At 42.0% G+C, this 27,277-nt stretch overlaps 1 long non-coding RNA gene across 3 annotated transcripts; it reads left to right on the forward strand.

Moving 5' to 3' along the window:
* Positions 1-1,335: 1,335 nt before the first annotated feature.
* On the forward strand, positions 1,336-17,527 carry LOC110214213 (uncharacterized). 3 transcript variants are annotated; one of them, XR_013486354.1, is made up of 5 exons: positions 1,336-1,589; positions 6,557-6,639; positions 12,565-12,781; positions 14,142-14,312; positions 17,235-17,527. It is a non-coding gene; the product is annotated as an uncharacterized LOC110214213 (long non-coding RNA). The 3 variants fall into 3 exon arrangements; XR_002326222.2 differs by having other exon boundaries at positions 1,346-1,589; positions 14,142-14,186; XR_013486355.1 differs by lacking the exon at positions 6,557-6,639 and having other exon boundaries at positions 1,342-1,589.
* The last annotated feature ends 9,750 nt before the right edge of the window (positions 17,528-27,277 follow it).

A 27,277-nucleotide genomic window follows, 5' to 3' on the forward strand; every position in this document is an offset into this window, starting at 1 on the left:
TGGCCTCTCCCTCAAGTTACTCCCAGAACCTCTATTTTAAGGAGAAGGCTTAGGCCAACCATGTCTTCATTCCTACAAACTATTCTCCTGACTCTCTGGACTTTCCCTACCATGCCCCCATGCCAGTTACCTTTATCTCTTTTCTTTACCTTCTTTTTTCAGCTCCTATCTTCTCGCATTAGAATATAAGTTCCTTGAGGGCAAAAGACTGTTTTTCTTTCTGCTTCGATTTGTATTTCCACAGTTTAGCTCAATTCCTGCCACGGAAAAGCCCTGAATAAACGCTTGTATTTTTAGGGTACTTAACCAAATCATGTGCTTTCCAGGATTGGAGTTATGTGTTTCTTACCCTCTATAAGACTGTTAGATTCAGGAAAACAAGGTTCTCATTATTTAAACTGTGGATCTCTCCTAGGTCCTAGCATAGTGCATTAGACACAGTTGGTGCTTAATAAATGTTTATTGAATAGATGAATTAACTTTCTAGGACTCAGTGATTCTTTGACATTGGAGAGATTTGGGTCATCCTTTTGAGCTCATGAGAGAATTCAACGTCTCTCTGACCCCTGAAAGGTCTACCATCTCTCCATTCTTTTCTCCCATACTTCCTTAGATCCTTGATAATGGTTTCCTCTATATTTCCTGGATACCTTTAGGTTCCTTATTGCCATCGAATTGTCCTACCTAAAAGAATCTCTTTCTCCACTCTCCACTTCCATCTCTTCAACTGTTCATGAGCTCTGCATTCTCAAAGACCATTTCAAATCTTATTTTTTCCTGGAGGCTTTATCCGATTTTCCCCAGATGACAGGAATCTCTCCCTTCTAAATTCAGACTCTTGAGAATTGCATAAGATCTTCAAAATCACCTACCAGGGTTCTTAACCTGGAATCTGCGAATTTGACTTTTTAAAATATATTTTGATAACTGTATTTTAATGTAATAAAGTTATGGGGGTTTTTTTGGGGGGTGATACTATGTATCTTATTTTATACACTTAAAAGCATTATTTTGAAAAGGGGTCCATAGGCTTCACCAAAAGGGTCCAAGACACAAAAAGGGTTAAGACTCTTTGCTTTAATCCTACTCTCCTCATTTTATAGAAAGAAAATGAAAACCCAGAGAAAGAAAGTGACTGACTGAAATCATACAGATTTACTGGCACAATCAGGATATGCAACTAGCTTTTCTTTTTCTAACTCCTAACCTTGGTCTCCTTCAATAGACTGCATTGCCCTCAGCTTGTATGTGTGTGTGTGGGGTGTGTGTGTGTGTGTGTGTGTGTGTGGTGTGTGTGTGTGTGTGTTTTCCTCTGTAATAACCTTTGGCCAAGTGCTGGCTGGCCACAAAAGACAAGTGAGGAGTGTTGTTTGTCCCGTGACTGCTGCTATTCTGGTCTACAAGAGACCAGAGCAGCGTCAGGTGCCTGCTACATCTGTAGGTCCCTTTTGTAAGCCCCTGAGAGATAACTGCCATTTGAATGAATAACACAGCAAGAACATGTGATTGTGTATCTTTTATCTCTGGTGCTTTCTCACCCAGATGCCCAGAAAGAAAAAAGCAGCCAAGTGTGCTAAAAGAAACAACAGGTAAGCCCTATCCTGCCTCAGCCTTACATAAGTTTTCATTTTCTTAAATTGTGTTAAAGAATATATTTGTTGAATTTAATATTATTTTTCATAAACACCTGTGGTTAATCCTGTCCTTATGTTGCTGGTGTCCCTTTGTTTATGGCGTGAGAGGGTAATGGGAGCCATAGAGAGGAGAGGGACCTTTCCTAGCACAGCGCTAGACGTTCAACCCCAGGCCATTGTTAGAGAGTTTTGCTCTTTAACTGGGGGCAGAAATGTGAGCTATTTCACAACAACCTTTCTAACTGCAGAATCACTCTGAATTCTGGACCTCTTGTACAAATCTGCCTCATAGACCCGAGTAAAGGTTACACCTCACATGGTACAATTGTCTCTATCTCATTGGGCAGTGTCTCATGTGGTTATAAAATTTCTCCTAGGTGTGAGTTTTATCTCCCTGTGAGATGAGGAAGTACAAGCAACAGCAGGACTTTTTGCTGGTTCTGGGGAGGGCTGCAGTCAGCCCTTTGTTAGCACAGAACCAAAAGTGAGGACCTCCTCACAGTCACAGAGAATTGTACAGCCTCAGAACTGAGGGGAACTTCAGAGGCCTTCGGTGACAAATTAGGACAAGAATATCCCCTTCTACAAGATCTATGACAAGCAGTCACCCAGTCTTTACTTAAATACATCCAGTAATGGGGAATTCATCACCTCTCTAGGTAGCTCATTCCATTCTTGGATAGTTATACTTTTTAGGACATATTTCCTGATATAAACCTAAGTTTTCTTCATTGTGACTTTCACCAAGTCTATAAATAAGTATTTATTAAGTGTCTAGCTATGTGTCAGGCACTGTGGCTGGGGATTCAAATACAAGTAAAAAGACAGAAAGTTCCCTGCCCTCAAAGAGCTTGCATTCTAATGGGGGAAAGATAATACATAAAATGGGAGCTGAAGATCTGGGGCGGGGGGAGTAAGGAGAGAAGATATTTGGTGGCCAAATCTAGAGAATGAAGGATGTTCTGGAACCTCTCCCAAAAATGGAGGTTCCAGAGACAATCTACCAGTGAGTAAAGCGGAGGAGAACGGAGCCAAGAGGCAGCCAAACCATGGCGGCCAAATTTAGAGAATGAGGGATAGCTGGTCTGAGATTCTTTCCCAAAATGAAAGTTCTGGGACTAACCCACCAATTGGAGAAGGAGCCCTCGGGAACAGAGCACAGAGTCAACTGAGGTATGATGGCTAAGTCTTGTTCTGGACTCTGGGTTCAATTAGAACAAATGTAAGTCTTCTTCCAAGTGACAGTCAGCCAAATATTTGATAGCTACTATGGTCCCATTGGGCCTTGTCTTCTTTAATCTAAATAGGCTCAGTTTTCTCAACTGCTCTTCATATGGCAGGATAGGAGAGGTAGTGTGGGTGGCATTTTGGACTTGGAGTCAGAGGGAGCTGGGCACAAATTCCACCTCAGGCATTTATTAGCTACATGACACTGGGCAAGTATGACTGTCACCTCTCTTGAATCATAATTTTCTCATCTTAAAATGGGGATAAAAATAATCATACTAACTTGCCTCATAGAATTATTATTGAAGAAAGTGCTTGATAAACCTTAATGTTCGATAGAAATGTGAGTTACTATTTTATCTGTCCTTCTTTGGGCAAGCTTCAGTCTGCAGAACTTTCTATGGAAGAAGAGATCTTACTAGGTCAGAGGCCAGCATTATCACTCCAAAGGCAAAATCTACAGAATAAAATATGGAAAAGTCCCCCAAAAGGAAACAATTTCAATGACTAAGGGTCCATGGAAGAAGGGCAAAAGAATAGGATTGGGGAGAGAGATAGAGGCAGAGAGAGGCAGAGAAAGATAGAAATGTAGAGACAGAGACAGAAGGAGACAGAGACAGAGGGACAGAAGTGGATAGAGACAAAACAGAGAGAGAGAGAGAGAGAAAGTGAGAGACTGAACTCTGTTACTCTGTCTCCCTGAAGGAAAAGTAGATCAGAATGAATGAATGAACAAAAAACCATTTTATGTTTATTATATGCCAGGCACTGTGTTAATTGTTGGGGATATAAGAAAGCAGAATAGTCCTTGCCTTCAGACACTTGCATTCTAACAGAGAAAGAAAATACAAATGGGGCAGTGGTGGCCAGGGAGGAGTGTTTTGACCAGGGAAGTAGGAGGGATGGTGATTAGAATCTTAGAGCAAATAACTGATGTGTCCTCTACAGGAATGGTAGTGTTCTCAGAGCTAGAGTTGGAAAGCAAGTTGGAGAAGGTAGAGGAGAGAAGAAGGTATATCCACAACAACATAATCTGAAGGTAGACAAGAAGCAGCATGCCAGTCCTGGAGTTTTGGCAAGATAAGAAGAATTCTCACAGATCAGAAGATCAGGATTCCAAAATGGGAGCTTGAGTTCCTGGTCAGAGATGGGCAACAAGGGTATGGCAGCTTGAAGATGGCTTGGGGGAGAGAGAGAAAGACAGAGAGAGAGAGACAGAGAGAGAGAGACAGAGAGAGAGAGACAGAGAGAGAGAGAGAGAGAGAGAGAGAGAGAGAGAGAGAGAGAAGATTCTCAGGGATCTTTGAGAGACAATGACCTGAACTAAGCAGAGGATGGGCTAGAGATGTGGTCAGAAGCTCTCAGCCTAGAAAGGGCTCCTAAACTGGCTTTAACTAGACTGTCTTTCTTGGTCGTGGAGTACCCCTTGGAGAGAAGGACCTAGCTTGATTTCTTCTGTCAAAAGAAAAGAGGTTCTTGGTGCTCCCAGAGGCCATCCTCAGGGTGTACGACTATTACTGACTTACCCTTACCCCAGGACAGGAGAGTGCAGAGGTAGAAGGGGAACATCCCAGAAGCCTCAGAAAGATCTTTGATTCCTTAAAGGACGGTCCAGCATGGAAGGGCACAGGGAGTAGAAAAGACTAAAAATTTCACAAGGAGTAAAGGGCAGAGCCTAGATGTGAAATCCAGTCCACTAACTCCCAACCCAGGCTCTTTCCGCTAAACTAGCCAGACATCCTAACACTCAGATCTCAACTCTGGTATTACCTGTGTGACCTGGACAAAGTCAAGGGACCTCACTGAGCCTTAGTTTCCCCTCACTGTAAAATGAAGGAGCTGCCCTAGGTGATCTTCAGGGTCCTTCCCAGCTCCAAGTCTTTGAATATTATGTGAGCCTAAAAATGAATTAGGAAGCCAGGAGTTTCATCATACCTTCCACCCCTCCCCCACCCCCCAAATACCCTCCCTGCTCTGGGTGTGGGTCTTACTCCAGGGGAAGGTGGGGACAGAAAATAGAGATGCTGGACTCTGCCAGGGAATTCATTAATTGATTTATGTCAGTTTAAAGGGATTACGGCTTTGTAAAGAGAGAGCATTCCGGGTGATTTCTAAAAGTTATATAAGGAGAGGATGGGGGCAGGGCAGAACCTATCTGGGGCTGAACCCTGAGAGAGATCATACAGTGCTCCAGAGCTATAGGGGACAAGGTCCAAAGACTAGCATCTATTGGGAATATTCTCCCTGACTATAGACAGAGGGGAAGAGAAGGCATTCATCAGCAAGGGCCTGTGTGCGACTAGACACTCAGGATATGCTTGAACCAGCTCAAATCTGAGCAGACTGGTAAATTTCCAGTGTGAGCATTCACATCTAGGAAAAACCCTACACATCAGGGCTTGACACTGCTTTGCTGATCATTTGGACTTAAGGAAACAATGAAGCGTTAATAATGCAAATTAAACTTAAAAGTACGTCCAGTGCAGACTGGTCCTTTTGTAGAGCCAGTCATTAAATTTTTATCAGTGCACTCCTGCTCAGGGGTCACCTTCTCCAGGTTCTGTGCTAAATCTGCATCTGGAGTATTGTTTCTAGTTCTCTGTCAAGTCTTAGGGGACTCTGGACAAAGTGGCCTGAGAAGACTAAGCTGGATGATTGCCCCAGTTGAAGGAAATGGGGATGTGTGGCTTAGTGAGGAGAAACAACCAAAGAATATTGGAAAGAGCACCATATCTAAAGTCAAAGGATCTGGCTTCAAATCTCAGCTCTGCAGCTGATATCCTGTGAGACTGTGTGCTATTGCTACTTCTTCCCTTTCCCCTTCTAGATTTCAGGTTTCTTTCAGCTGCACAATGAAGGAGGGGAGGGGAGAACTAGATGTCTGATAAGGTTCTTCTATAAATTTTATAATCCTATGAATTGGGAAGAGATGATAGCTTTTGCCATTTTTTACATCGAATTTTTATTTTTTTCTCAAATAGAAAATTTTTTAACATTTGTTTTTTTAAATTTTGAGTTCCAAATTCTCCCCTTCTCTTCCTCCGCTCCACCATCCTTGAGAATGCAAGCAATTTGATATTGATTATACATGTGCAGTCATGCAAAATACTTCCATATTAGTCAAGTTTTTACCAAGTATTTGAAAGTCTACGTAGAAGTGAGAATATAGATTTGTTCTGCTCAGTCCAGAATGAACAATGAAGAGCAGTGAATAGAAATTTCAGAGAGACAGATTTTGACTTTTGTTAAAATTTAATTTATTTTTTGGTTACATTTCAAATTCCAAAATTTGGACTTTAAAGGGCCTGTACCTTTAGGAGGGAGCCTATAGTAAGCCATGATCAGTCATTAACATGTGACTCAAATGCAGAACTTCACATCTCCCCCTATTAAATTTTGTCATAACAGAGGCAGCAAGGCATAGTGGGTATAGAAAGCTGGTCTTAGACCCAAGAAAACCTGGGTTCAAGTCCTACTTCTGACCAAATCACTTAATCTCTCAGAACTTTGGGCCACTCTCTAAGACCATAACTTATAGAGACAGTGCTGACCTGCCCTGGTAGAAAGAGCTTCTTCATCTGGTGTTCCCAAATTCAGAGATCCAGTTCCTCCCCCTTAAACATTTGGACAATTGTATTTTTTAGCTCACTGAAATCTTGGTCTTTTTTAAAAAATGTTTTTTTTGCTTTTAAAAGAAAAACAGAGCAAGAAGATAAGTCTTCCAAAAGTGGGATGGACCACCTCCAGACATAGGAAGCTTCCTGTCATTGGACATACTGTAAGCAAGCCCAGATGACTTGTTGGGAATAGTATAAAGAGGGTTTTTGTTCTAGTCAGAGATCAGTGGGATAGAAGGGAATGGAACAAGAATGTATTAAACACCAAGGACATTCTGTATGTTACCTATTTGAACCTCACAATAAACCTGGGATGTAGGTGCTATTATGATCCCCATTTCACAGGTGAGGAAACTAAGGTAGAGAGAGGTCAAGTGGCTTGCCCAGGGTCACAGAGCTAGTAAGTGTCTGAGGCTGAATTTGAACTTGGGTCTACCTGACTCCAGGCTCAGAGCTCTTTTCACTTTTCTGGGGCAGTACAGGGCAGGGCAGGGCTGGTTTTATCTTTAGAAGGAGTTCTTTTTGTGCACTTAGGCAGCCTGACTCAGTACCCAAATCCCACAGATTGCTGTATCCTGTCATGGGGTAGCTCTCCCAATGCTGCTGATTAAAAGGGCCAGTCCCCCTGGAGGGAAGAATACAGTAAGTCAAGGCCAGTCATTAACATCTAGCCTTAATTCAAGACTTTTATCTATCAGTATCAAATTTTACTCTAACTGATTCGAACCAATTCGCTAGCTCACTGAGATCTTAGTGTTTTGGTTTTGGTGTTTAAAGGGTGTTAACCTAATATCCTTTTGGGGCAGCTAGGTGGTGCAGTGGATAGAGCACCGGCCCTGGATTCAGGAGGATCTGAGTTCAAATCCGACCTCAGACACATAATACTTCTAGCTGTGTGACTCTGGGCAAGTCACTTAAACCCAGTTGCCTCACTAAAAAAACAACAGCAACAACAACTTAAAATCCTTTTACTTTTAAACATTTAATAAATGATGAGAATGATGGGCTGTTTCTCTCATGGTAGGTTTCTTATGCAGGTCTGTTCTGTGGTTTAAAACAGACCTTAATTTATCATGGTGCTAATGGGTACACTGCTTTAGTAGCTGGTAGTCTTTAAAAAAAGCAAACAAACAACTTTTACTGATATCTTTTCTTTTTTTCTTGTTTGTTTGTTTGTTTGGGGTTTTTTTTGCTTTGTTTTTGTTTTTTTATCTCCTGAAAGTTCCTTGTAAGAAAAAGTTAACCAGGGGCAGCTAGGTGGAGTAGTAGATAGAGCACTGGCCCTGGATTCAGAAGGACCTGAGTTCAAATCTGGCCTCAGACACATAACAGTTACTAGCTGTGTGACCCTAGGCAAGTCACTTAACCCCATGGCTTAGGCAAAAAAAAAAAAGAGAAAAAGAAAAAGTTAACCAAAATCAATATCTTAGGTCTTCCCATATAGGGCAATCACACAGTGATAACAATAGCCATGACATATATAGAACTTTACAAATATTATCTTGTTTTATCCTTAAAACAACCTTGGGGGAGGGAGCGGAGGAAAAGCGGTGATTTGCTTGAGCTCTCCCCCAAACCCCTCCAAATACCTATAAAAAATGGCTCCAAAAAAATTCTAGAGGAGCACAAAAAGAAAGAGTGAAACAAATTTCCAGCCCAAGTCAACCTGGATGGTTGAATGGAAAGGTCTATTGCACTGGGCTAGGAGAGGAATGTAGTTCAGTGTGGGCACACAGGCAAAGACCAGGCCTCAACAAACCTGGAGCAGGCCTCAGGGGACTGAATCGCAGGCATCTATGGTGGTTTCCAGACTTCTCAACCCACAAAAGCCAAAGACAACTTAGAAGGTCACTAGGAAAAATCTGTGACTATGGTGAGAAAGAAGCTAGGGCCCAGCCCTAGTCCTGGCGTAGCCCTGGGGTGGCAGATGCTTCCAGAGCTCTCAGCCCACAGACAGAGGGGGAATTGAGTGGCTGATCATAGGGGAATTGCAGAGATCTCTTTGCTGGTGCTGAGACAGGAATGTATTGCTTTGTCCGTGCTTGGATATAGGTCACAGCTCTGGGTGGTGGTCCTGGGGTGAGGAGGAGCACTGGTGTGGTGGAGCTTGTAGTGGCTGTACAGAGAAAATCCTCCTCATAGTCACAAGGCAAAAAAGAGTGCTTGTGGTCACTCATAGACCAGAGCCCAGTCCAGGAGAGGTGTAAACACCTCACCCCTTATCATATCACCTTGGAAGAACCGAAAATTTTCAGGTCCCTAGAAGTATCTCTGAAAACAGCTGCACAAAACCCCTGAAGCTTGGGACAGCACATTCTCCACACTGAAAGCAGAACCCTACCTTAACAAAGAGTTTATAACTCAAGTAGTTGTCTGGGATCATGAGCAAACAGAGGGAAAAAAAAGTCAGACCATAGAATCTTTCTTTGATGACAAAGAAGATCCAAACATACAATCAGAAAAAGATAACAAAGTCAAAGCTCCTACATCTAAAGCCTCCAAGAAAAATATGAATTGGTCCCAGGTCATGGAAGAGCTCAAAAAGGATTTTGAGAAGCAAGTAAGAGAAGTAAAAGGAAAAACTGGGAAGAGAAATGAGAGTGATGCAAGAAAACCATAAAAAACAAGTCAGCAGCTTGCTAAAGTTGACCCAAAACATACCAAAGAAAATAACACCTTAAAAAAATAGCCTAACCCAAAATGGCAAAAGGGGTCCAAAAAGCCAATGAGGAGAAAATTGTCTTAAAAAGCAGAACTGGCCAAATGGAAAAGGAAGTCCAAAAGCTCACTGAAGAAAATACTTCTTTAAAAATTAGAATGGAGCAAATGGAAGCTAGTGAATTTATGAGAAATCAAGACATTGTAAAACAAAACCAGAAAAACAAAAAAATAGAAAACAATGTGAAATATCTCATTGGAAAAACAATTGACATGGAAAACAGATCCAGGAGAGATAATTTTAAAATTATTGAACTATCTGAAAGCTATGATAAAAAAAAAAACCCTAGACATCATCTTTCAAGAAATTATCTGGGAAAACTGCCCTGACATTCTAGAACCAGAGGGCAAAATAGAAATTGATAGAAACCATCAATCGCCTCCTAAAAGAGATCCCCAAAGGAAAACTAGGAATATTTTAACCAAATTGCAGAGTTCCCAGGTCAAGGAGAAAATATTACAAGCAGCCAGAAAGAAACAATTCAAGTATTGTGGAAACACAATCAGGATAACACAAGAGTTAGCAGCTTCTACATTAAGGGATTGGAGGGCTTGGAATGTAATATTCTGGAGGGCAAAGGAGATAGGATTACAGCCAAGAATCACCCACCCAGCAAAACTGAGTATAATCCTTCAGGGGAAAAATAGACATTCAGTGAAATAGATGACTTCCAAGCATTATTGATGAAAAGACCAGAGCTGAATAGAAAATTTGACTTTCAAATATGAGACTCAAGAGAAGCATAAAGAGGTAAATGGGAAAGAGGAATCATAAGGGACTTATTAAGGTTGAACTGTTTATATTCCTGCATGGAAAGATGATATTTGTAACTCATGAGACCTTTGTCAATATTAGGGTAGTTGGAGGGGGAAAAATTATATGTATGTATGGATAGATAGACGACAGATGATAAATAGATAGATAGATAGATAGATAGATAGATAGATAGATTGCACAGGGTGAGTTGAAGATGAAGGTGTGATATCTGGAGAATAAAATTAAGGAGTGAGAATGGATTATACTTGGAGAAGGAGAAAGGGAGCGGTATAATGAGATAAACTATGTCACATAAAACAAACAAGAAAAGACTTTTACAGTGGAGAGGAAGTGGGAGAAGGTGAGAGGGAATGAGTGAATCTTATTCTCATTGGATTTGGCTTAAGGAGGGAATAACATACACATTCAGTTGGGTATGGAAATCTATCTTTCCCTACAGGAAAATAGGAGGGAATGGCATAAGACATTGGGGGGACGATAGAAGTGAGGGCAGATTGGTGGAGGGAGTAATCAGAAGCAAACATTTCTGAGGAGGGGCAGGGTCAAAAGACAGAATAGAATAAATGGGGGGTGGGATAAGATGAAGGGAAATATAGTTAGTTTTTTACAACATGACTACTATGGAAGTGTTTTTCATGACTACACATGTATAAACTGTATCTAGTTGCTTGCCTTCTCAGTGAGGGTGGGTGGGGAGGGAGGAAGGGAGAAAATTTGGAACCCAAAGTTTTAAAAACAAATGTTAAAAATTGTTTTCACATGCAACTGGGACATAAGATATACAGGCAATGGGGTATAGAAATGTATCCTGTCCTACAGGAAAATAGAAGGGGAAGGGCATAAGAGAAGGGGAGGAGATACAAGGGAGGGCAGAGTAGGGGAAGGAATATTCAGAATGCACATCATTATGGGGTGGGGAGGGGAGGGATAGGGAGAAAATTTGGAACTCAAAATCTTGTGGAAGTGAATGTTGAAAACTAAAAATAAATTAATTAATTTTAAAAAACAACCTTGGGAAGCAGATTCTATTATGATCCTCATTTTACTGATGAGGAAACTAAGGAAGAGAGGGGTTACTCAACTTGCTACTGAGGATCTGAGGCTAGATTTGAACTTGGGTCTTCCTGACACCAGGTCCATTACACTATCCACTCTCCTGCTAGCTTCCAACATACCTACCTATGCAATATCCACCCACTTACCTTGAGATACTGCGATTCTGACTGCTATCCGACACATCAGCTATCCCTCCCAGTTCTGCAATATCTACAGGTTCAATAAATCTTTGTCTTCATCTGAGTCATTGATAAAAATTTTGAATGACACAGGGTGGGGGGGGTGGGAGCAGGTAGGTTCCTTAGCTTAAACCTTTACAGAGTGTCTGTTCAAAATTCCTTTTAATTCCTTTAATATCTGAGTATCAGGAACTTGGTCCCCTCCAAATATCAGAGACACTTCTCTCTCTCTTTTTTTTTTTTTGGCTAAGCAGTGGGGTTAGGTGACTTGTTCAGGGTCACACAGCTAGTAAGTGTTATGTGTCTGATGCCGTATTTGAACTCAGTTCCTCCTGAATCCAGGGTCGGTGCTCTATCCACTGCACCATCTAGCTGCCCCCATTTTTTTAAATTTTTTTTAAATTTTTAGGCAATTGGGGTTAAGTGACCTGCCCAGGGTCACACAGCTAGTAAGTGTCAAGTGTTTGGTCTGAGGCTGGATTTGAACTCAGGTCCTCGTGATTTCAGGGCTGGTGCTCTATCCACTGTGCCACCTAGCTGCCCCTGACACTTCTCAAAATTACAAAACAGCTGGGTGAAACTCAGCTGAAATTCTTTTTAGCCCTTGTAATAGTCCTGGTTGTCATGTAGATCATTTTGGGAGCTAGACTGAAAAAGGTTCAGGCGGGACTTGCAGAGCTTTGCCCAATTCCCCACCGGAAACTGAAACGAGAGTCAGAGAGACTTCCCATGCTTACAACGCTCACGATATGTTCCACACAGTCCAGCCCTTGGTGACTCACTATCCTGTACTGTTCCCTGTGTTTTCCCATCCCTTGGGCCAGGGCAATTAGATTTAATGAATGTTTCTGATGATGAGATAATAGACTGAATTTTATCCAGAGAGGGGTAGCTACCTTCTTCCTACAAGTGAGATTGGTCTGTAAATAATGAGACTTTGGCTAAGTTGTTCTCTCCCTATGTAGACTGGGAGCCCCCCTCCCAAGGGCAAGATCTGAGTTTCTTTCTGCTTCTCCTCTTGTCTCTTGCACACCAGAGGTAGGTGTGAGACATGACACATGGTAGGTACTCTGTAAAAACTTGTTGGCAGATGGGTTAACAGAGACAAGCCCTGTCCATTAAGCATGGAGAGAGAGAGGGAGAGAAACACACACATTGAGAGAGAGAGAGAGAGAGAGAGAGAGAGAGAGAGAGAGAGAGAGAGAGAGAGAAGAGAGAGAGAGAGAGAGAGAGAGAGAGAGAGAGAGAGAAACTGATTCATGTTAAGCTTCCAGGTAAATGGTTTGGGATCACAGGTGCCAAGATGAAACTAGAAAACACCCATATTTATTTATTTTCCTATATCTCCTTTCCAGAGAACATGGTACATACCTTACAGAAGTCAAAGGGAGGAGGATGGTGAGGACTTGCAAAGCTGCTGGCAATACGTGGAACTGGAGCAACTGAATCATAAGAAGTTGGTTCTCAGGCACCTGTTAGGCATGTAACGTGCTTGGACCATGATGCCCTGCTGAAGGGAGAGACAAAGTTCAGCAAAGCCCCAGTCTCTGCCAATATGGTGCTCCCAATCCGGTAAGGGGAATGGATCACAAGCACAGACAACTGTAAAACATCAGAGCGCTTGAGGATAAAAGAGAAGTGCAAACACTATGGGAAGGACACAGGCTCCACAGAAGGAACCTGGAGCTGGACTCAGATCATTCAGTTACTGACTCTATCATGTGACATACTTTTCCTCTGTAAAATAAGGCCAGACTAGATAGTCTTTCCATCTCTTAGGGGCTAACCAGAAATGCTCTTTTTTATTTTAAGATCTTTACCCGTACTCTTTCAACCCTGCCACCAATCATGGTCACACAATCACAGAATCTGAGAGTTAGAAGGGATCTCCAATGCTGTTTAGTTCAAGTCATCCTGGAAAGAAATTCCTGCATACCTGACAAGTGGTCATCCAGTCACTGCTTGATTTTCTCTTTCTTTCCTTCTTTCTTTCTCTTTCCTTCCTTCTTTCCTTCATTTCTTCCTTCTTTTCTTTCTTTCTTCCTTTCTTTCTTTCTTTCTTCCTTCTTTTCTTTCTTTCTTCCTTTCTTTCTTTCTTTCTTCCTTTCTTCCTTTCTTCCTTTCTTTCTTTCTTTCTTTCTTTCTTTCTTTCTTTCTTTCTTTCTTTCTTTCTTTCTTTCTTTCTCCTCTTTCCTTCCTTCCTTCCTTCTGTCTTTCTTTTTCTTTCCTTCCTTCCTTCTGTCCTTTCTTTCTCTTTCTTTGCCTTCCTTCCTTCCTTCCTTCTTTCCTCTTTTTATTCTTCTTCTCTCTCTCTCTTTCTCTCTCTCTCTCTCTCTCTCTCTCTCTCTCTCTCTCTCTCTCTCTCTCTCTCTTTCTTATTTATTTAATTATTTATTTTGGCTCAGTGGATAGAGTTCTGGACCTGGAGTCAGGAAGACCTTGAGCTTAAATGTAGCCTCAGACACATACTAATTGGGTGGTCTTGGCCAAATCATTTTAGCCTCTGTTTGTCTCAGTTTCCTCAACTGTAAAATGGGGATAATAATAGCATCTACCTTCCAGGGTTGTTGTGAGGATCAAATGAGATAATTTTGTAAAGTGTTCTGCAAACATTAAAGAGTTATGCAAATGTTCACTATGATGATTATTAATAGCAGGGTGGCCCCAGATTATGGGAAGGCCTGAAATGCTAGGTTAAAGATTTTGAACTTTACTAAGTAGGCATGAGGGAGCATCTGAAGGTTTCCGAGCAGAGGAAAAATATGAATAGGTTTAAGAATAAAGAAGATAATTTTGGTTGGGTCTCCAGAGGTAGAGAATAAGAGGGCTTAATTGTTGCTAAGTTGCATCCTACTCTTTGTGACTCCATTTGATATTTTCTTGGCAAAGATACTAAAGTGGTTTACCATTTCCTTCTCTCTTCATTTTACAGATGAAGAAACTGAGGCTTAAGAAACTTGCCCAGGTCACACAACTGGTAAGTGTCTGAGGCTGGATTTGAATTCGGGAAGACGAGTCTTCCTGACTCCAGGCCTGGGGCTCTACCCACTGTGCCACCTTGCTGCTCCCTAGACCTAATAAGAGGCCCTTATTAATAATACAAGTAAGTTTAATGATATCTTGTCCTAAAGTGGAGGCAGTGGGGATAGAGAGAAGGGGATGGATATGAGAGCTGTTTCAGACATGGGAATGCAAACCTTGGTAACTAAGTATATATGAGAGATGAGGGACAGGGAAGAGCCATAGATAAACCTCAAGTTGGAGGGCAGAGAACAATGATACGGCCACTCACAGAAGCAGTAATGCCAGAAGGAAGAGCAGGTTTGCTGCAGGGGAAGAAAATAACAGGCTTGGCTTGGGACATGTTGACTTTGAAGTGCCAGTGGGACATCAATAAGACCTTCCCTAAATAGTCTGGGGTGGGGTGGGAGAAGGGACAGAGCCTGGATGCACAGATGAATGTAATACAAATTAGAATGTGATTAAAGATTCCAAGCAAGAGAGGTCACTTTTGGCTTAGGGAACAGGGATGGCTTTGTCAAAGAGCTATCCCTCAAAGGAGGTGAACCTCAAAGAAGAGCAAATTGAAATCGGGGTTGGAAGTGAGGCCCTTTCTAGGCACAGGGCACAATTGTGAGCCAAGGCACAAGCAGGACTAATGTATGGAATGCTAAGTAGATCCTTTTTTTTGGAGCATACAGTCCAAGGAACAGAGCAGTGAAAGATAGAATGGAAAGGTAGATAAAGACCAGGTGTTAGGGGGCAAGGCTGAAGAGTTTGGTTTGGAAATAGGGAGTCAGTGAGGGTGTTTGAGCAAGAGAGTGACAGGGTCAGAAGCATAAATGAGGAAGAAAATATTGGCAGCTGGGATCAGAGGGTAGAGAGACTGCTTAGGAAGCCATTATAATAGTCCAGGCAAGAGGTAATGAGGATCTAGATCAGAATATTGGCCATGAAACTATAGAGGAGTGAATGGCTACAAACAGTAAACTTGTCGACTGGTTGATGTTGGGGGAGTCACAGAGAAGGAGGAGTCAAAAATGAATCTGAGATTGGAAGAAGTAGACAAGAGGGATGGGTTTAGAGGAAAGGCAACGAGTTCACTTTGGGACATGTAGAGCTGTAGTTACTGGCAACACATCCCAGTGAAGATGTCTAGCATCTAGTGGGACTGGGGCCACAGGGAAAGGTATTGAGTAGATCTATGTATTTGTTTGTCATAGGGGACTGGGCCATCAGAACATGCACACAAACCATCTTTCATAAAAATCTTGGGACAAAACTTTGCCTGAGATTTATAAAATCACTACAAGAAACCTGGCACATTGACAATCCACAAACTCAATCTGTCAACAGAGTCTGACAGGAAGCAATTCACTGGCTGCACCTCTCCCCTTTTGCAGTGATTTCTGATCCCTGAATAGTCACGAATTCTCAGTAGTAATCCTTTAAGCAAACAATTTTTCGGCTTCTGGAGAAAAGTAACAACCCCCATAATAGAAACAAGAAAACTGTGATTAATAAGCATTAGGGGTGACAGGGCCATTAGCAGCCTTGTTCAATGCCAGGCAGGTACAAATATCGAAGGATGGGTGAGGCCTGCATGAAGAAGAAAGAAGTCTCCCACACCCTAGCCTTGGGGAAACAGCAGGATTACACCCTGATAAAAGGTGTAATCTGGGTGCTAGAGTTTGGCTGGGACACATGATCGGTATGAAACCTTGGCTCACTCAGGAGCGTGGAAGCCTGGGATAATGAATGGAAGCAACAGTTGATTAAAAAAAAAAAAAGATTGGACACGCTTGTGTCTCCACAAGTGAAATGGTTGTACCCCCTATGTTCCTCAAGAGCAGAGTGTTGTATCGGGGAAGATGGAGGGATTTCAAAGAATGTTAGAGCTGAGAGGCTGTTTGGAAAGCCAAAGTGTTAGAACATGGAAAGGGAAAGCTGAAAGGGAATTTTGAATAGGAAATATTGGATCTTAGATCATATAATGTTGCCACTGGAAAAGGACCTTAGAAAATAGAATGTTAGAATGAAAGAGACTTGAAAAGTCATCTAGTCCAACTGCTTTCTTTGACAGCTGAGGAAACTGAGGCCTTGAGAAATGAAGGGACTATTCCTCCATGGCCAATAAGTAGCAGCGGTGGGTCTTGAGCTCCATCCTCTGACTCCAACTCTATGTCTTTCTATGAGACCCAGAACTTTTCAAAGATTATAGATTTCCAAAGCTCAGGCGCTAAAAGCTAGTGAGAGAAGACCTATATCCAGTTTGGTGCATGGTGATGGGGGAGGTGATAGTCAAGAGAACCAAATTCCCTGTCTGTAGGGACTAGAATGTCTCTCGGTGGAGAGCCCTTGGCAAATTTCTGAGAAGAGAACAATTGCTATGACTTGCCAGAGTGTCACTCTGCCCTCTGTCCCTGTAGGGCCTGGTAAGAGTTGTTACAGGGAGGATTTTTGCTTCAGATAGGTGTCAAATGAGATCTCTAAGATTTTTGCCGTCATTGGGATTCTAGGACTCTCAGGATAAAGACCATTATATTTACCCTAAAGCCATCATTGGTACCTTTGGAGAGAGCCATTTCAGCACAGTGGTGGGGTGGGGAGGCCAGGGTCCAAGAGATTAAAGAAGAAAGTAGGTGTTGAGAAAGTAGACACAGGAAAAGTAGACAGCTCCTCTGGTCTTTGATAGTGACCTTCCCACCTGTGGAACGAAGTGCCCATACTGGCTATCAAATCCCCTCAGTTCCAAACCTGCCTCCTCATGAAGGCTTCCCTGACCCTCTGGAAGGGAAAACTTCTCCCTTTAAATACCACAGAACTTTGTCCCTCTCCCATGGCACTTAACACATAGATGGTGAGTCAAGTCCATGCTTCTCCGTGGAATTCAGTGATCTTTGATATTACTATTGTAATTGTTTTGGGGGACCATTAACCACACCTATCTAAGATAGTGAACTTAGTAGATAAATATTATGTGCGTTCTGACTGCTCCACTGATCATTTCTGTCTCTCTCCTCAGGCCTCCCTCTTCTCTGAGACACGACAATATTGAAATTAGGCCAATTAATGAACCGACAATGGCCTCTAAGTGTTCAAGTGCAAGGGAGAGTCAATTGCTGATCAGTCAAACTCCATTGCCATCTTATTTTAAGAAATTATCAAGGCCACTTCAGCCTTCAGCAACCACCACGCTGATCAGCCAGCAGCCATCAACATCAAGGCAAGACCCTCCACCAGCAAAAAGATTGGGAGTCACTGAAGGCTGAGATGATAGCATTTTTTAAAGTAATAAAGTATTTTTTAATTAAAGCATGTACATTGCTTTTTTTTTAGACATAATACTATTGCACACTTAATAGACCACAGTATAGGGTAAACATAACTTTTATATGTACTGGGAAACAAAAAAATTAATGTGATCTGTTTTATTGTGATAGTCTGTAACCAAACCGGCCACACCTCCAAGATATGCCTATAATGTTGTCATATACGTTGTTCTGGTTTTGTTCACTTCACTCTGAGTCAGTTCTTTCCTGTGTCCTCTGAATCTACCCATTTCATGATTTCTCATGATGCAATAATATTCTATTCCATATACTTAACCATAATTTGTTTAGCCATTCCCCAACAGGTGGACACCGTCTAAGTTTCTAGTTTTTTGCTACTACAAACAGAGCTACTTTCAATGTTTTTGTACATATGGGTCTTATTAGGGATCTTAAAGCAGAAACCAACTAGTCACTCTTCAGATTATTATACCGGAGACAGATTGACCTCAAACCCCTAGGTCATATTCTGGAGAAAGTGTTATGTTTCTTGCAAGAAAGGGTTTGTTTCTTTATTTAATGAGTAGTAACCATAAACACTCAGAGCTAAAAGAGATTATAAAAACACAGTCAGACTTGCATTATTAGTCACAACATATTCCCATCTAGACATAGCCAGCCATACCGGTTGCTTCTCTTTTCTTATCCTGGGACCTCCTAGCCCCAAAAGGTTATGGAAGCATTTAAGAAAGAGAAGAATTGTCATTTCTAGTTTTCTCCAGTTTAGGAAATATGAGATGTAGGCAAACCTCCAGGAGCCTCAGAGAATGGCTTTGGAAGGGTGGGATAAATGTGCAGGTAAAGAGGTGAATTTGGACTTCATGTTACCTGCCAAGTAAATATATATATGGATTTCATCTGTTATAGGGCCTAGAAATGATAACTAGTAGTGTTTTAAGTTTTGCCAAATGCTCTACAAATATTATCTCATTTGATCTTATGATAACCCTTGGAGGTAGGTGCTGTTATTATGCTTTTACAAAAGAAGAAACTGAGGCAAAGAGTAATGAAGTGACTTACCCAGGGTCAACACAGCTAGCAAGAATCTGAGGCCAGATCTGAACTCAGGTCTTCCTGATTCCAGGCTCCCTAGTTTGTAGGAAATGGAATCTTTCTTGGCGGAGGGTCTTTGGAAAATTTCTAAAAAAGGAATAATCTCCCTGACTTGTCAGAGGTTGGCTCTGCTCTCTGTCCCTGGAAGACCTGGTTAGAGTTATTATAGGAAGGATGTTTTGCTTCAGATGAGTGTCAGACTAGGGGATCTCTAAGATTCTTCTCATCACTGTGATTCTCTGCCACTGAGCCACCTAGCTTCTTTCTTTTCTGCTTCCTCATCTACGCTTTGGTATGGGTCCTGACCTTAGCATCTGCAAGGGTAGTGTAGCACAGAGTACAGAGTACTGGGCTTGATTTCAGATGGTCTTGGCCAGAGGCTCAGCCCTGACAACTACTAACTGTGCGACCTCAGGTAGACCACTTCTTTCCTTGGAAAGGCCCGCCACCCACCATCTTTACTCCAAAGTACTGATCACACTTCTGGAAGAAGTCCTATGCTCATGCAGGTTGTCAACTATGGATCTTCCAAGACTTCAGGTCATAGCAGATCTGATCTCAGCTAAGTTCCCACTATTGCAGAGTAAACCTTTTCCTCATCTCATCAATTTCTCATCACGTATTCCACACTCATCCCCCCGGGAAATATTCCAAATCTTTGTACTTTTCCTTTCTTCCTGTCTCTGATGCCAATATTCCATTTCAAAAACAAACTCTGAGTGAGGAGGGGAAGTAATTAATACTCCTTGTTTTTACTTTATCACTTCTCAAGGCATTCGATTCTCAACCACTGGCCTTTCCATCCCTGTACTGAAATAACTGAAGTTGTCCTAAAGGTCACCAATGCTCTCTAAATTGGTAAGGCCAATTACCTTTCCTTAGACTTCATCTCCCTCCATCTTTCTTCAGTGTCTGATACTATGGACCTAGAGAGTCCTCCTAAAGAATCTCTCCTTCCTTGTTTTCTGTGACCTTTCTATCTCCTAGCTCTCCTACTCGTCTAAACCTGGTTCATCCTTTTCTTCTTCTCATCCTCTAAGCGTGGGCATTCCCCAAGATTGTGGATGCTGAGCCCTCTTCTTTTCTCTCTTTCCTCTTTATTTTGTATACCTGCCTGGCTCCTCAAACTTAACATGTACAAATTGAATGCATTGTCTTCTTCCACTCTCCATCCCCCAGCCCTCAGGTTTGAAATGATCTTTGAGTCTTCCTTCTACGTAACCACCCACATAAAATCAGTGGCCACAACCCGTCAGTCTGACAAGTAGAAGATAGAATGCATGATGGCCCTAGGAAGACCTTCATTCAAATCCTACCTTAACTATTTACTATGTGACTGGGCAAGTCTCTTAACCTCTGTCAGCCTCAATTTCCTCAACTGTAAAAATGGCAATAAATAATAATACAAAGTTGTTGGGTGGATTAAATAAGATAATATATGCAAAGCACTTTGCATATTTTAGACTGATACAATCTCCCTGGTTCTAGTCTCTCCCACTTTACTCCTCCCTCCAAACAATTGCAGACATAATAGTTTTAATGCTTAGGTCTGACCATGTCATTGTCCTGCTAAAAAAGTCTTCACTGGCTCCCTGTTACATCTAGGACAAAATGAGAACTCCTTAGCATGGCATTTAAGGCCTTCCAGCATGTGGTTCCAAATTGCCTTGCCAGACTTAGCATGTTACTCTCATTCATGCCTTTAGTTCCTGATTTGAACTGGGCTACCAGCACTTCCTGTTTTTGGTGGTAAAGGTCAAGTTAAAGCACTTGGATAATAGGCAAGTCCTGTAAAGCACAATTATATTTATTCCCTCTAGGTAAATGAAGATGATCAGTCCCCTCTATTGTTGAGATTTGCTGAGAAGCAAATCACTGCTTTCCTAATAGCATTGAAATAACATCTCTCTCCTCACTTTCCGCCTCCCCCCGCCCCCACACCCGTACCACTTATATGCATTCATACTCTTAGAAGTCATTGGTTCCATCTTTATTCAGTGATATCTACAAGGAAAGGAAGCAGGGTGCAGTAGATGGAGACAGGAAGACCTAGGTTGTAGTCCTGCCTTTAACTCTGGGTACTCTAGACAACATCCTAAAACAGTACGTGGCAGAAGGGATACCAACCTGCTTGGTAGAAGAGTGGTCTCATCTGGGAGTTCTCTCTGTGAGTGAAATCAGAGGTCCAGCCCTATCTACAAGGATACATGCTCCACAGCTCCATGGGCTAGTTCTAGCAAGATAAAATATGGTTCCCTGTGGTCACCAGATATGGGCCAGGCTATTGCCCTAGGGAGCACACTTTTGGGGTTTGTGCCATGGCTGATACCACGTCCATCTGCTGAGCTTGGTCAGGCCTAATTGCTACTTTATATTCCCTTTGGGAGCTCTACCTGTGGACCTTTGCAGGGAGAGTTTTGGGGCCCTTTGACTGGTCTTGGCCTTGCTTTTAAGATGGCCTGTGGCACATATCCCAGGCCTTCAAGGCCTTGGTAAAATTTCCTATCTTCGCCAGGGTGAGGTCTTTGCAGGAACAAGCCAGGAATGCTGTCAAGCAAGTGAAGACATTATAGTTGCTTATAGGATTTCTTTTAATGAAGCTGGGGATAGGTAGGGGTGGGTGGGAATCTCCCAAATGGGAATTTTGTCTTTGTTGTTGCATCAGAGTTTTCTTAAATTTCAGGGATGCTGTGTATCCAAGCAAATGCCTCTAGGAACCTCTGAGGGGAGGAGGATTGTTGTTGATCAGTCATTGCAGTTGTGTCTGACTCTTTGTGATTCTGTTTGTGGTTTTCTTGACAAAGATGCTGGAATGGTTTGTGATTTCCTTCTCCAGCTCATTTTACAGATGAGGAAACTGAGAGAGACAGAGTAAAGTGACTTGCTCAGGGTCACACAGCTAGTTAAGTGTCTGAGGACAGATTTGAACTCAGGAAGATGAGACTTCCTGACACTGTACCACCCAGCTGCCTCCTACAGAGGGGGGAAGGGGTGGCTTAAATGGGGGTGTTCACTTAAGAGTTTCAAGCAATCTCTTTTAAACCTTCCATGGCTTGAGGCCAATCTAACAGTTACTTTTGGGGCCTCAAGTGCCATTCCAATATAGTTTCTCCAAACTGGTATGCTATTCTGATACTGTAGGCAATTACACAGCTGTCTCCCATGCTTGGACTGTCCTCCCTTCTCACCTCCACATTTCAGAACCTTCCTATTTCAGCATCGTTTTCTTCCCACCATTATTAGCTCAAGGGACATCTCTGTGTAGCCTTCACACACACACACACACACACACACACACACACACACACCAGCTGGAAGTGGTCTCTTCCTCTCCAGAGTGGCTAGGGCATTCACTCTGGATCCCCTCTGTCTCCATCCCTCTCTACCTTGAATTATACTTATCTGCGTACAGGTCCTAACACCCCCTTTCCCTCCTCTTCCCCACTAGAATGACAACACCCTAAAAACAAAGTGTCATTTTCCTATCCCAGGAATTCTCTCCCCTCCTGGTTTCCTTCAGTCTCAGCTAAAATCCCACCTTTTACAGAAAACCTTTAATGCTTATGTCTTCCCTCTTACGATTACCTCCAATTTATCCTGCATCTGTCTTATTTGTACATAGTTCTCTGCATGTTTTCTCCCCCATTAAACTTCGAGCTCTTTCAGGGCAGGGACTGTACCTTAGCCTTTGTATCTCCAGAGCTTAGCACATAGTAGGTACTTAAATGCTTGGTGGTTGATTTGTTTTTTAATTGAGCTTAGCATAGGTCTTAGACGCAGCAGATTTTTCATACACAGTTGTTGAATGATTAATAGATGACACACATTGAAACATCCACTTAGTCCACTTGGGAAATTCACTCCCGCTATCAGAGATTCAGTTTCCTTGCTTGTGAAATGGAGCTAAAAAACTCTGCCCTGATTCCTCCCAAGGACTATTGCAAAAATCTCATGAGGCTATGGAAAGGAAAAGCTTTGGAAGCCTGAAATTGTTGGACACACAGGAGGACTTGTGATAGGCATCCTGTGGGACGAATAGCTGCCCACAAGACCCAGCCCGGTATCGGTGCAGGTTTGGAGATGGGCAGCGATGAAAAGGAAACAATGCCCCAGGCAGGAGTAAAGAAGGCTCATCTCCAAATCCTTGTATTTCTTTTCAGATAATTTCCTGAGAGTCATATGCTATCTCTGCCAGCAAAATCCATTCTATGTCTGTGTTCTGGGGCATCGCTCTCTGAGTTGGGAAGGTTGCTGTTCTATCTGACTAATTAGTGGCTACACTGTGACAGAAAGAATGTTGGGCTTGGAATGAGGATGAGAAGGTTTGACCCTCAGCTTTGCCACCAGCTAGCTGTGCGAGCATGGGTAAATCACTCCCTCTCCCTGCGTTTCAGTGTCCTTACCTGAGAAAAATTAGGTATAATTCTCTTTTTGTGGCCTACCCCATAGGGATGTTTGGAGCAAAGTGCTCTATAAAGAGATACATACATATGAGATGACGATGTTGAGTGTTGTCACCCTATTCTTCTAATCTTTTAAAAATGGGGTTCAGATAGAAACAGCCCTAAAACAGTGCTACCATTATGCTTTTGTATTCACTATTTTGTGGACTATTGCACAGGTGGTTGAAATAACCATTTGTTTGGGTGTTTTGGGGGGTTTGGGGGGTTTTTTGTTGTTCTTGTAATTAAACAAAAGAATTAGGATATAAGTTCATCCCCTGTAGGGTCACTGAAATCATCCCTGATATAATTCTAGTAGCAGACAGGACAAGGATGATATACACGTCATCTTCTTTCCATCTGATTTTGACCTCCTTGGCCAAGTCTCTATACTTTGAAACTTCTTTCATTCCATATGGCTTTAAAAATATAAGGAAGGAAAGAAGGAAGGAAGGAAAGAAGGAAGGAAGGAAGGAAGGAAGGAAGGAAGGAAGGAAGGAAGGAAGGAAGGAAGGAAAGGAGGGAGAGAGGGAGGGAGGGAGGGAGAGAGGGAAGGAGGGGAGGGGTAAGGGAGGTATGCAAAGAGAGAGGGATGAAGAAAAGAAAGAAGGAAACAAAAATTTATTAAGTCCCTACTATGTAGTTACTTAGTAGGGGGCAATGAGGTAGTACAGTGGATAGAGTGCTGGGCCTGGAGTGAGGAAGACCTGAGTTCAAATCCAGCCTCAGACACCTACTAGCTGTGTGACCCTGGGCAAATCACTTAACTCTGCTTGCCTTAATCCACTGGAGAAGGGTGTGGCAAACCACTCCAGTATCTTTGCCAAGAGAACCTCATGGATATACTGCGATCCATGGGGTCGCAAAGAGTCCAACACAACTGAATGACTGAACAACAGCAAGTAGTGACAGACACTGTGCCTTCTAAGCACTTGACAAATATTATCTCATTTGATCCTCACAATAACCCTGGGAAGGAGGTGGTATTATTATCTCCATTTTGCAGTTGAGGAAATTGAGACAGACAGAGGTTAAGTGACTTGCCCAGGGTCACGCAGCTGGGAAGTGCCTGAGGCCAGATGTGAACTTAGGTCTTACTGGCTCTAGAACCAGCACTCTACCCACTGCTCCACCTAGCTGCCTGGAGGGTGATATCTATTAAAAACAGTTGGTTTTTTCCTTAAGTTTTTAAGGGTCACTATGAAAAGGTGATTGTATGCAATAATTTGTTCTACGAGAAGAGTCCAGTTCCAACACAGCTAAAGATTGGGTTCTCCAGGATATGTTGAGGTGTATCTTTTTAGTATACAGACCTATCTGTTTGTCCACGGAGGATAGGGAGCTTCTTACGTATACTAAGTCTAGCCGACAGGTCACATCTTGCTATGTATACCATAGGTGCTAATTATTTAAGCCTTTGGTGATATATTTATACAGTTTTAACCACTCCCTTGCATGTAGTGATCTACATCAATCACTAGACCCCTTAAGGATAACCCTTCTATAATGTCTGGTGGCAATGACCGAGTCCTAAATTACCATCAAAAGAGATAGTATTTGTAAAGCGTGCAGTGCCTGGCAGTCAGTAGGTCAACGATTATTTAAGGTCCTACTGTGTGCCAGCCATTGTGTTAAGTGCTGAGGATACAAAAAGTGGCACCCAGTAGTACTTCATAAATGCTTCTCTCCTTCCTTTCTATCTTCCAATCCCCCCTTTCCACATTCAAATATACATAATTCAGCCATTTCTTTGTCAGGTGCTTTTGGGTTAATATCTGGTTGTTTGACTCGGTGCAGATGTTACCCATGGAGCGTCTTCTGATTCTTTACGCCTGGATATTAGTTGTTTCATTCGCTCCATACAGAGACAAGCCATCAGTTCTGTCAAAGTCAGTTCTGTCAAACAAATGGCACGTATCTATTATCAGGCTTTCCTATTGCTCCGTGAAGGGACGTCTGCTTATCCCACGAGTATTTCAGTAGGTATTTGACCCATTCGCACGTGCTTTACGAATGTTTATCAATCCTTTCCCTCATTTTTGATGCAGAAGAAGTGTTCATCTTTCTACAGCTGCCTTAGGGTGATGAACCCTATATTTGTTAATAGCACAAGAGTTCTTATTCAAAACCTGTTAAAGTCCATTTTACAATTCTGAAAGTATAGATTGAGACAAATATCACATAGTAATTAATTGCTTTAACTGTGTTCTTCTCATTTAGCTTTGATGTCAAGATGCCAGCAAATCTGTTAACATATTATCACCCCAACTTTCTCCTTGACATCTTTATGCTCTTTGTCATGTCTTGATGAAACCAAGATATTTGTTGTCGTTATTCACTCATTTCAATCACATCTGACTCTTTGTGACCCTATTTTGGATTTTCTTGGCAGGGATACTAGAATGGTTTGCCATTTCCTTCTCCAGTTCATTTTACAGGTGAGGAACTGAAGCAAACTGAGTTAAGTGACTCACCTGGAGTCACACAGCTAGTAAGTGTCTGAGGCCAGATTTAGAACTCAGGTTTTCCTGACTCCAGGCCTGGTGCTGTATCCACTATGTCACCTAACTGCACTTTTATACCCATTCCCAAATCCATTGGTTCAGTGTGACTGCTTGTGACTCCTTGATTCAATCTCTATCTTCATTTGGGAAATGTTAATATTTTTATACTTACTAGGTCCAAATGACATTTTGATACTATTGGAGAAAGATTCTACAAGATGAAGTAGCTGCTCACTTTGTTTCCAATAGAGCCATATAACTTGACGGCATCCATATACATCAAGTGATTAATAAAAGGCTTGGGTTAGACTTCTTGAATTTGGAAGCCATATGTAGTTCTATCCAGGAGAGATGGTGATGAAGAGGATGGCAGTCTACCTAAAGAGGGGCAAAACCAGGGGTGGGGAATCTAAGGCCTCGAGGCCACACGTGGCCCCCTAGTTCTTCAAGTGCAGCCCTTTGACTGAATCCAAACTTCACAGAACAAATCCCCTTAATAAAAGGCTTTGTCTATCAAACTTGGACTCAGTCAAAAGGCTTCACCCAAGGACCTAGAAGGCCACAGGTTCCCCACACATGGGCTAACCCATCCAGGTCAAAATGAATGAATGAATGGATTGATTGATATACAAACAAATGAATGAATATATAAATAAAATGAATCATTAATTAGTTAAAGTTCACATACCCCAGGCTAAGAAACCCCGGAGAGAAAAACCTGGAAAGACATGAATTGATTCATAGTAGAGTGAACAGAACCAGGATAACATTGTACACGGTAACAGCAATATTGTTTGATAAAGAATTGTGAATGATTTAGTTGTTTTCAGCAACACAATGATTCAAGACAATTCCAAAGGACATACTATCTGCCTCCAGAGAAAGAGCTGATACTGTCTGACTACAGACCAAGGCATGCTATTTTTCACTTTTTTCTTTTACTTTTTTCCCCTTGTATTTGAGTCTTCTTGTACAAAATGACTAAAATGGAAATATTTTACATAGTTGCACATGTATAATCTATATCTGACTGCTTACCAACTCAAGGAGGGGGGAGGGAAGGGAAGTAGAGAGAGAATTTGGAACTCAAACTTTACATAAAAATATTAAAGATTGGGCAGAAAAAAAAAAGACCCTGCAGAAGAATTCCATCTATAACATCCCCGGACAAGTAACAATCCAACCATGGCTTGAAGACCTCTAGTGAGGAGGAACACAGTTGTTAGAATATAAGTTGATTCAGTTCAATACGACAAACATACATTAAGTGCTTTTGTGTATCAGGCACCGTGCTAGGGGATAAAAAGACAAATTAGAGACAGTCCCTTTCCCCACAAAGCTTACATTTCTCTGGGTATAAGACACAGTGAGTAGGAGTCATAGACACAAGATGGTTTGAGAAGAGACTGAAAACTAACAACAAAGTTAAAGGATGGTGTGAGAGAGGCTGCATGGGCCCTGAGCTGAGTTTAAAGGAAGCTAGAAGGCCCAGGTAAGAAGAGCTAACTCAACATCAGTTTTAGGAGGAACAGAACTTTGTCTAAAACTTTCTAACTAAGGTGTGCTCAAGATGTTAATATGAGAAAGAGTACCCACTTAGGAAGTGGTGACTTTAAGGAAAACTCATCATGAAAGCATATGAGGCATCTCCTTAGCTACTCTGTAGTTCAGGTCTCTAATGACATCAATCTAGTAAGGATTTCTCTTTCCATCATCTCTGGGTAGAGTTCCTCCTTC

Source organism: Phascolarctos cinereus, unplaced genomic scaffold (genome assembly GCF_003287225.1).
Source record: "Phascolarctos cinereus isolate Bilbo 61053 unplaced genomic scaffold, phaCin_HiC Scaffold_4;HRSCAF=312, whole genome shotgun sequence".
In the NCBI taxonomy this organism is placed as follows: domain Eukaryota; kingdom Metazoa; phylum Chordata; class Mammalia; order Diprotodontia; family Phascolarctidae; genus Phascolarctos; species Phascolarctos cinereus.